Raw genomic sequence first — 9,876 nt, 5'->3', positions numbered from 1 at the left:
CGATCCGCTTCGGGAGGACTGCCTCACAGCCCAGGCAGCCCTCCCACGGCAAATGAGGCCCCCGGGGGCCATGTGATCGCTCTCAAAGAGCGATCACATGGCCCCCTATAGCTGGCTGTGGATATGCCAGCAGGGGGACTGTTTGAAATATCAGACAGTCCCCCTGCTGGTGGGAAGAATTAAAACAAATAATTAGACATGTGTAAAAATAAAATAAATGCATTTTTATATATATATAATATGTATATATATTATATATATAATATATATACATATTATATATATGTAACGTCATACAAAGTGTATTTTAATATTAATATAAGTATATATATTAATATTAAAATACACTTAGAATGACATTACATATATATAATATGTATATATATTATATATATAATAGATGTACATATATATATTATATATAAATACGTATAATTAAAATAATAAATAAATTAAATAATAAAATAAATAAATAAAATATTGAAACAAAATTTAATATAAATTATATATGCATATGTAATTTCATTCTAACTGTATTTTGTTATTAATATATATATATCGGTAACAAAATACACTTAGAATGACATTCTATATATATCTATCTATATATAAAATGCAAATAACCGCAAATATATATATATAGATAAATACATATAATTACATAAAAGATTACATCAGTATACACGTAGAATTTAAATACCTATAAATGCATATATATTAAAATTCTACATGTATATTTAAATAATCTTTTAATGTAATTATGTGATTTGATTAATTAAAATTTGATTGACATGCATGACAACACAGGGAGAAAGTGCAGAGAATTTAATTTGCAAGCACTATATTTGACCCTGTAACTCTCCAAGACACCATAAAACCTGTACATAGGGGGTACTGTTTTACCCGGGAGACTTCGCTGAACTCAAATATTCGTGTTTCAAACTGGTAAATTGTATTACAACGATGATATTTTAAGTAAAAGTGACGTTTTTTGCATTTTTTACAAGCGAACTGCACTTTTATGGTCTATATTATTGTTGTAATATGTTTTACTGTTTTAAAACACTAATATTTGTGTTTAGTGAAGTCTCCCGAGAATAACAGTACCCCCCATGTACAGGTTTTATGGTGTTTTGGAACGTTAGAGAGTCACATATAAGGCTTGCATTTCATTTTTTTCACATTGAAATTTGCCAGATTGGTTATGTTGCCTTTGAGAGCGTATGGTAGCCCAGGAATGAGAATTACCCCCATGATGGCATACCATTTGCAAAAGTAGACAACCCGAGGTATTGCAAGTGGGGTATGTCCAGTCTTTCTTAGTAGCCACTTAGTCACAAACACTGGCCAAATATTTGTTTTTTGCTTTTTTCACACAAAAACAAATATGAACGCTAACTTTGGCCAGTGTTTGTGACTAAGTGGCTACTAAAAAAGACTAAACATACCCCACTTTCAATACCTTGGCTTGTCTACTTTTTCAAATGGTATGCCATTATGGGGGTAATTCTCATTCCTGAGCTACCACACCGTCTCAAAGGTAACATTACCAATCTGGCAAATTTCAATTTGAAAATGTAATGTTCTATATTTGACCCTGTAACTTTCCAAAACAACATAAAACCTGTTAATGGGGGGTACTGTTGTACTCGTGAGACATCGCTGATTACAAATATGTGCATTTTTTTTGCAGTAAAACCTAACAGTATTATGACATTCACAGTTAAAATGTCAGACGGAAATGCAAATTTAAAAAAAAATCTTATTTTCTCACATTTTTTTTACTTTTATTCATAATAAATGATGTTCCATATATGAATAGTTAATGATAGATTAAAGCCCTGTTTCTCCTGAACAAAATGATATATAATAAGTGTGGGTGCATATAATTTGAAAGAGGGGAACTACGGGTGAACAGACACATAGCGCAAATTCCAGTTTTTGTTTACGTTTTGTTTTGATCAGAACGTGCACTATTGACTCCGTCCTGAAGGGGTTAATAAAAAGTAACAAAATTATTTTAGCTAAATACCCCGGGGGACTACTTTATGCAAATGTATACTTTTTTGTAGTGGCTTTGAATTCTGTCACTTCTATTAAAATGAATCTGTTGTGAATAATTGCTCCAATGTACACTGAATACACCATATATCACAAATATACATAATGCATCTTGGTGTAAGATTGTTGTTTAGAAATCATTATTCAAAACAGTGAAAATTTGTTTTCCATTTTTTTTATTTTTTATTCATACTTAATTCATGTTATGTGAACACGAAGACTATCAGAAGAAAGCCATATATAGACTTTAACAACAATAACTAGTATGTATGGCTGTAAAAAAAGAGATGAAAGTGCTAAATTACAGTGTAACGATTGATTTTTGGCAAAAGGTAAACATGCCAACACATTGTAAAACACACATTATACAGATTTCAGTATATAAACATTATTTTAAAAATAATTTAAAATGAATAAACAGTAAAAGCCAAGACAGAAATCTGAGGACAAAGAATGTTCTCACAGAAAGATTAGGAGACCAAAAAATAACAATATAAAATAACTAGAGAAATGCAATGAATGGAATCTGGGGAATGAACCCTTTCACTCTTTAAACGGTTATCCCAACCCATTTTTTTAAATGTGTTTTTCCTTTTATAATGCCCTATCAGACATTATTCTGTAACCACCCCTAACCTAAAATAAGTAATACAAGTAATAAAGCTAAAATCAGGAGCTATGCAAAGCTTCTGGCAAGGCTCTGCACTCCCTTGTCACTCACAGGTACACACAATCTGTTCCATATATACATACACACTATTAAAGATATAGACATTGATACAATCACAGATATGCACAAACTATTACACATACACACTATAACACATATACACACTAAAACAATCACAGATACACAGAAACTATTACACATACACTCAACACATACACACAAACTATTTGGAGCGTTGTCATGGTAACCCATGGCCACATTCTAACCACCAGAGACAGTGACGCAAGTTATGTCCCAATCAACACACCTCACAATGTTTGGAGGTATGTGAATGTATTGGGTCACTGAATGTAAGTGGAGTTACAGTATGGTGTAATTGCAATGTTTTGTCACCCTTCCATGTCACTGCTCCTCCCATTCTCCATGCCACTCTACTTTCTCCTACATCACCGATGTAAGAGTCTGATGGGGGTAGGCAGGCTATTCCATAAGAAGGGAGCCGACCTTGAGCAGTCCTGCAAGCGTGAGTTGGCCGTACGGGTGCAAGCAGCGGACAGAAGAAGGTCACAGGAAGAGCGGAGGGACCGAGAAGGGGCATACCTATGGATCTGTGAAGAGATATAAGATGGGCTAGAGTTGTTCAGTGCTTTATATGTATGGGTTAGCACTTTGAATTGGCTCCTATAGGATAGAGGAAGCCAATGTAAGGACTGACAGAGCGGTGAGGGGAGAGAGGACCGACTAGAGAGGAAAATCAGTCTGGCAGCAACATTCATTAAAGACTGTAGAGGGGCAATACGGCTTTTGGGAAGACCAATCAGGAGAGGGTTACAATAATCCTTGCAGGAAATTACTAGAGCATGGATCTTTCTTAAGAAAGGGACGGATGCGGGCTATGTTTTTAAGATGGAATCTACAGGATTTGGCAACATACTGGATGTGAGGCTCAAAGGTGAGGCTAGAGTAAAGTATGATGCCAAGACAGCGTGCTTGCAAGGGTGGACTTATGTGGATACCACTAGCTTGAAGGGAGAGTGAGAGAGGAGGATCAGTATTAGGAGGAGGAAAGACAAGGAGATCAGTTTTAGAGAGATAGACTTTCAGAAAGCGGGAGGACATCCAGTCAGAGATGGAAGAAAGGCAAGCAGTGACACGTTGCAGGATGGCAGGGGAGAGGTCCAGGGAGGAGAGATATATCTGGGTGTCATCAGTGTATAGGTGGTGATGGAATCCAATAAGTTTGCCAAGAGAGGCAGTATAAAGAGAAAATAGAAGGAGACCAAGGACAGAGCCTTAGGGGACTCAAACCGAGACAGGACGAGGGGAGGAGGTATCCTTGGAAAAGAAGACACTGAATGAGCGTTGGGAGAGATAGGAGGAAAACCACGAGAGGACAGAGTCATAGAGAACGAGTGATTGAAGAGTTTAAAGAAGGAGAGCATGATCAACGGTGTTAAAGGCAGCAGAGAGGTCAAAAAGATTTAGTATGGAGTAGTGGCCTTTGGATTTAGCTGTGATCAGTTCATTAGTAACTTTGATAAGAGCAGTAGAGTGGAGAGGACGGAAGCCAGACTGAAGAGGGTCAAGGAGAGAGTTGGAATTGAGGAAGCGAGACTCACGGGTAAAGACAAGTCTTTCCAGAAGCTTTGAGGAAAAAGGGAGCAGGGATATTGACAATAGTTAGAGGGGGAGGACGGGTCAAGAAATGTTGTTTCAGGATAGGTAATACAGTGGCATGTTTAAGGTCAGCAGGGACAACGCCAGAAGAGAGAGAGCAGTTGAAGATGTGTGCTAAGGAAGGCACAAGACAAGGGGAGAGAGATCTGATGAGGTGAGATGGGACAGGATTGAGCGGGCACGTGGTGGTGCGAGAGTAAAGGAGAAGCGCAGCTACCTCTTGTTCAGTAGCCGGGGAGAAAGTCTGAAGGGTAGGAAAGGCATGATCTACGTGCCTTACCCTCCCTTCCCCATCATCTCATGGACTTGCATCCCACCATGAACTAATCCTCAAGGCACTCTCTTTGCTATACCCCCACTTATCTCATCTTATATTATTCATTTTTAAAATGATTGTGATTTTCTTATCATTACTAGCAAAAAATCGTTCCTGCACACTAAGCGGGAAGAAGTCACAAGTGGCTGCACTTCATATCCAGGAAAGGAGCTCTGTTCATGGAAGCCTCAATCTGCTTTCCTTTCAACTGGTTAATGATATGCAGTCACCCCTAATCTAAACTCCATGACCCAAACTCAAATTGCTCTTGCCCAGGAAGAGGAGCATATAGAAATGATGGGTCCATAAAAAATATTGTAAAGGCAGATACACAAATTGAACTGTGCAAAACCAGATCGCAGACAATTTATTTTTTTGCTCATATGTGTAGTCTCAGGAAGATGGTATCTAACAAACATTTTTACCCAACAGCCCTTTTAAAAGTTATTTTCTTACACTGGCAAAGTTTATTAGTGTTGTTGGATTCGGGCCAAAGAATTCAGGCAATTTATCTGAGAATATCCAGCTGCACCATTTTTTTTTTTTTTTTCATATAAGCCGATTAGCCTTTAAACTCAGTCGGGAAGTTTTCATTTTTGTATTGGAGTTATTTTCTGTATAACAGAAGCATTGATGTTATAAGTACACATTTTCACAGAGTTCTAACTTCCTATTTATCCTGCAGACAAATTTCAGGGATTTTACAAGAACAAGAAGACGGGGTCTGTAGTTAAAGGTACACTATAGTCACCAGAACAACTGCAGCTTAATGTAGTTGTTCTGGTGAGTGTAGCCAGTCCTTGCAGGCATTTTCTCTGAAAAGGCAGTGTTGACATTACAGCCTAGAAACACCTCCAATCGCAGTCACTCAGACGGCAGTCACTCTAGATATGTTAAGTTTGTACACTTCAATTTCACATGGAGAGGGGTTGTCTGTCATTCACACCAAACTGGATACTGGTTTGTGTAAATTTGTGGTAACCTTGTGTGGCAAAAGGTACCTCACTATGGGCTCCTGGAGGAGCCTGCTTGCCAGCCTCTTGCCCCAGTACTATGGGCCCTGTAAAAGAAAAGACTGTGTTCGTGCCATTTCTCTATGCTGTTCGGGAACTGAACAGACGCATTAACTATGGACCACCCAGGAGCTAGTTAAGCCCTGTCATCACCTCATAACGATTCTAACCACAGTGTTCTAATTGTTCGTCTGGGTGGCCACCGTTCGTATGAACGACCACGAGGTGGCGGCCATCTTGTTCCCGCAAACACAGTCAGTGGTGCTAAAATCGGACACAAACTCCCGAATACCATTGGACTTCCATCATCGCCTGCGTTTGGTTCGGTACACCATGGAAGGGCACTGTTCGGTGGAATCATTCGTCTGGATTAAGGGAACAAGCTCCACGGTATGTCTATTGACTACGTTGGGTAGTTTGTTCGTTCAACACCGATAACGTCACATGTCATGGCGCATCATGTGACAGGTCAGATGATTGCAAGATGTCAGCCGATGTAGGAAGTAAGCCCCATTCTGGATAACACACTGGGGGTGGGTTAGGGAGTGATTCACCCTGTATTTGCTTATATATTGGTTAGTGTTTTCTTATCTTTCTAAGAACAAGATGCACTGAGAAAAGGCTTGCTGCCCAAAACGTTTGCTGAATATCTTTGTTCTTCAATAAATGTGGTAGCACCTGTTGCACAGCTTACTGGAGCACTTCCCTCCTTTATTCATTTCTGATTTGGTGCTTCTTAGGTCATTGCTGTACATTAATGTTTAGCGTCTCCACACTCTGCATGGAGACGTTGAACTTTCCCCATAGAGATGCATCTCTATGAGGAGATGCTGACTTGGCTCCGCCCTCCTCCACCCCACCTCCTTGGCTGAGATAATCATAATTTACAATCTCAGCCAATTCAATGCTGCCATAGGAAAGCACTGTATTGGCTGAGATTGTCAATTCTGATAATTTCCGCTAAGGAGGTGGGGCCAACGTTGGCTGACCCGTTTGGCGCTGGAGGTAAGTTTAGTACATATTTAAGGGGGGCAAACAGGGCTAGCCACCTAAATAGTGATTTTAACAATATAGGGTCCGGAATACAAATTCTGGACATGTCCCAGACCCTATAGTGTTCCTTTAAATTGGGTAAAGAACTAAGGAAAAAAATACTACTTTATATTAGGGCTTGACAAATTTAATCCATGTGATAGGATTTGGCAGTCACAAGGGCCTGTGAATTTTCAGTCCGTTTAAATGAAGTAACATAACCACTACTTTTTGTCATTGAAATCAGAATGCAATGACTAAATGAGTGCAGTCCTTCCAATTGTGGTCAAACTGTTCCCAAGTGATTGTCAAACAACTGAAGATTGCTTAATGTCCAATGCCCTCATTATCAATCCAAGTGTTTGTATGGGATCCTCATTGTGCATCTACAGTAGAATATTCAGCATCCGACCTTGTTGAATTAAAAAAAGTCAGCTCAGGCATCATAGACCAAAATTTGATGAGATAAAAATCACCCAAATGGATAAGGTCAAATTTCAGTGACGGGTTAACAGCAGTTACACCATAACCACTACACCAAACTGTTGGAGTTATAGTGTTTGTAATATATTTCTTATATAATAAAATACCAGTGAATGTATAAAACATTTAGGCCATAAATACTATATAGTCACATATCTATGAATTGTACAGGGTTGGCTTGAGCATTGAGTTGCTTAACCCAATAAATTCCATTATGTGGGCACTCTCTCACTGGATCCTCTCTCAGTATGGGGTCCTGTTCAGTATCTTAACTCAGTATCTTTCATCCTGTATGGCCAAATGGGTGTCTGTAAATAGTCATGTGTATAAATGGCCTTGTCCTCTGTACAACCCAGTACTAAATGTCAGATGAAAGTATATATACTGATCTGCTCATTGCAATGAAATCCCAACCAAATGACTCATATCTACTTCTACCAAGATGTCTATCATCATAGAAGAAACAACTATACATATGTATTCCTCCTTCTAATGCATAATTATCACAAACTTTAATCTCTGACTTTTTCTGCATCAAGAATCTTCATCGTGGGAGATATAGCTTCGGAAGTTCTTTAGACTAAGAGTTGGCAACCTACAGCATGCAAGGCTGCACGACCCAAATTGACTTGCTGAAAAGATCAGACATTATTCCTAGCTGATCCAGAGCTCCTATCTGCTATCACATAGGAGACTGTGGTCTGCACCTCCAGTGGGTGCAGAACACTTGTACCTCTCTCATAAGATCCAGGACATCTGAGTTAATCAGGGGCATTATTGAATGTGACTGAAAAAAACATCAACCCACATAGCTCTTCCAGTTTACATTAACATACTGGCAGCCAATGATCAGCAAGATTTCAAAGAAGAAAATGTCCAATGCTTTCTAAGAAACACATGGACAAGAGAAACAGTATAACTATTCTTTTGATCATCAGACACCCACATTTTCAGCACCTCATTTTCTGTTATGTGATTGTTCAGAACATAAAGGATGCCAAGAGGTGGGATAGGGAAGTGATGGCTAAAGTGTAAATGTAAACACTTTCAGACATTTGGAACTTTCATTTGAAATTTAACTTGCCCAGAGAGAGAAATCATTATCCATCTTGAGCTAGTTACATTTTAAATGTCATAAAATAAATAGATAACAAGAGAAGAATTATATTATGAGGTTTGTGCTGAACTCTACACTTGGATCTAAGGCTACAAACATGAAGCAAAATCAAGCAGTGATGTAGCATTATTTGCAGAGTCAATAGAAATATTATGTCCCAGAGGCTTCAGGTTTGACACCTACTTGACAAGTCTCAAGATGATGTACTAATAAACCTAAGTGAAAGTGTGATATAGCTCTTCCTATGCTCCCGAATGTCCCCCATTAAACACTGTTACTTTGATAAAGCAAACAGGATATTAGACTCTTGATTTGTTTTATTTGTTATTTTATTATATGTATATTTCTTCCTGCTTTTTAATTTGCCTGCGGCCAGAGTTGGAATTTTTCCAGTTTCCAGTTCCACCACGCTGTGGTTTTGTTCCACTTGAAGTGGAGATATGCCTGTTTACATCTGTCTGTCTGTAAGTGTAATCTAATAAACATATTTTGTACTTTTTTTTTAACATACTTCACCATGTATGGTTCTTTTCATCCATTCCTTTGAAGACATTCCTATTACCAGGATCTACTATCAAGTCCATACTACTATATATACCCCAGGGGGTGAGAGGCCTGATTTCAACTTCTGTTTGTGAGTTTGCTACTAGTACCTTATTTCCTATATTTATTATACTGTGTTATGCTATGATATGTATTTTTTTATTATTCTAGATCCACTAGTATTCTTGTATAGAATTTTTCAGCTTTGGATTCTATTTTCCAGGTTGTATTCAAATTTTTGTACGCTCATTGGATGTTGTTCCCACTTTTGTTTGTTGTAACACTGTTACTTTACCAGCTTCCTGGGGGTATTTCATCTTGCCCATCCATTTTAGCAAGAAGACCACACGGGCAGTTTCCTAATCTCACAGGAAGTGGACATTTTTTTAGTGATGTAAATATCCTAGATATGAATGCCCATTGTCTGTGGTTTCTTTCTACAGACTGCATAGTATGCTTGGCATCTCGGAGCTGTGTTCTTGTATTTCACCAGATAGAAATTAAAAGGCGTTTATGAAGCTAACTCTTTAATGAAGACCCAATGCACCCATGCCTGTAATTAAATGTGCTCTAGATTATTACAAACTGGTGAGATTCAGCAGAGCTAAAACATGGCTGAGATGGGGCAAGGCACAACTTTATAGAAACTGAGTTCTCTGTAAATGCATAACGCTGTCCAAACTGACCTCTACAGAAAGCAATGATCTACTATTTGCTTTAGAAAACAGGAGAACACAATGACTAATAAGCAAAGGATGCAAGCCAATAATACATTCATTTCAAAGGTGCCTGTTATGGGTCTCAGAGGGATCTTTGTAACGCAAACTGAGTGATAAAGAGTAAGGAAAGCCAAATGTAAGCGCCTTATATTTACTTTGTAAACAAAAGGGGCTGATAATGTGGATTGATGGTTTATTTCCAATTAGAGAAACAACAGATAATCAAAGCCCTTTAAGAGCTGAGA

This window comes from Pelobates fuscus, chromosome 1 (assembly GCF_036172605.1).
Source record: "Pelobates fuscus isolate aPelFus1 chromosome 1, aPelFus1.pri, whole genome shotgun sequence".
NCBI lineage: Eukaryota > Metazoa > Chordata > Amphibia > Anura > Pelobatidae > Pelobates > Pelobates fuscus.
Note: the sequence above shows the minus strand (reverse complement) of the source record.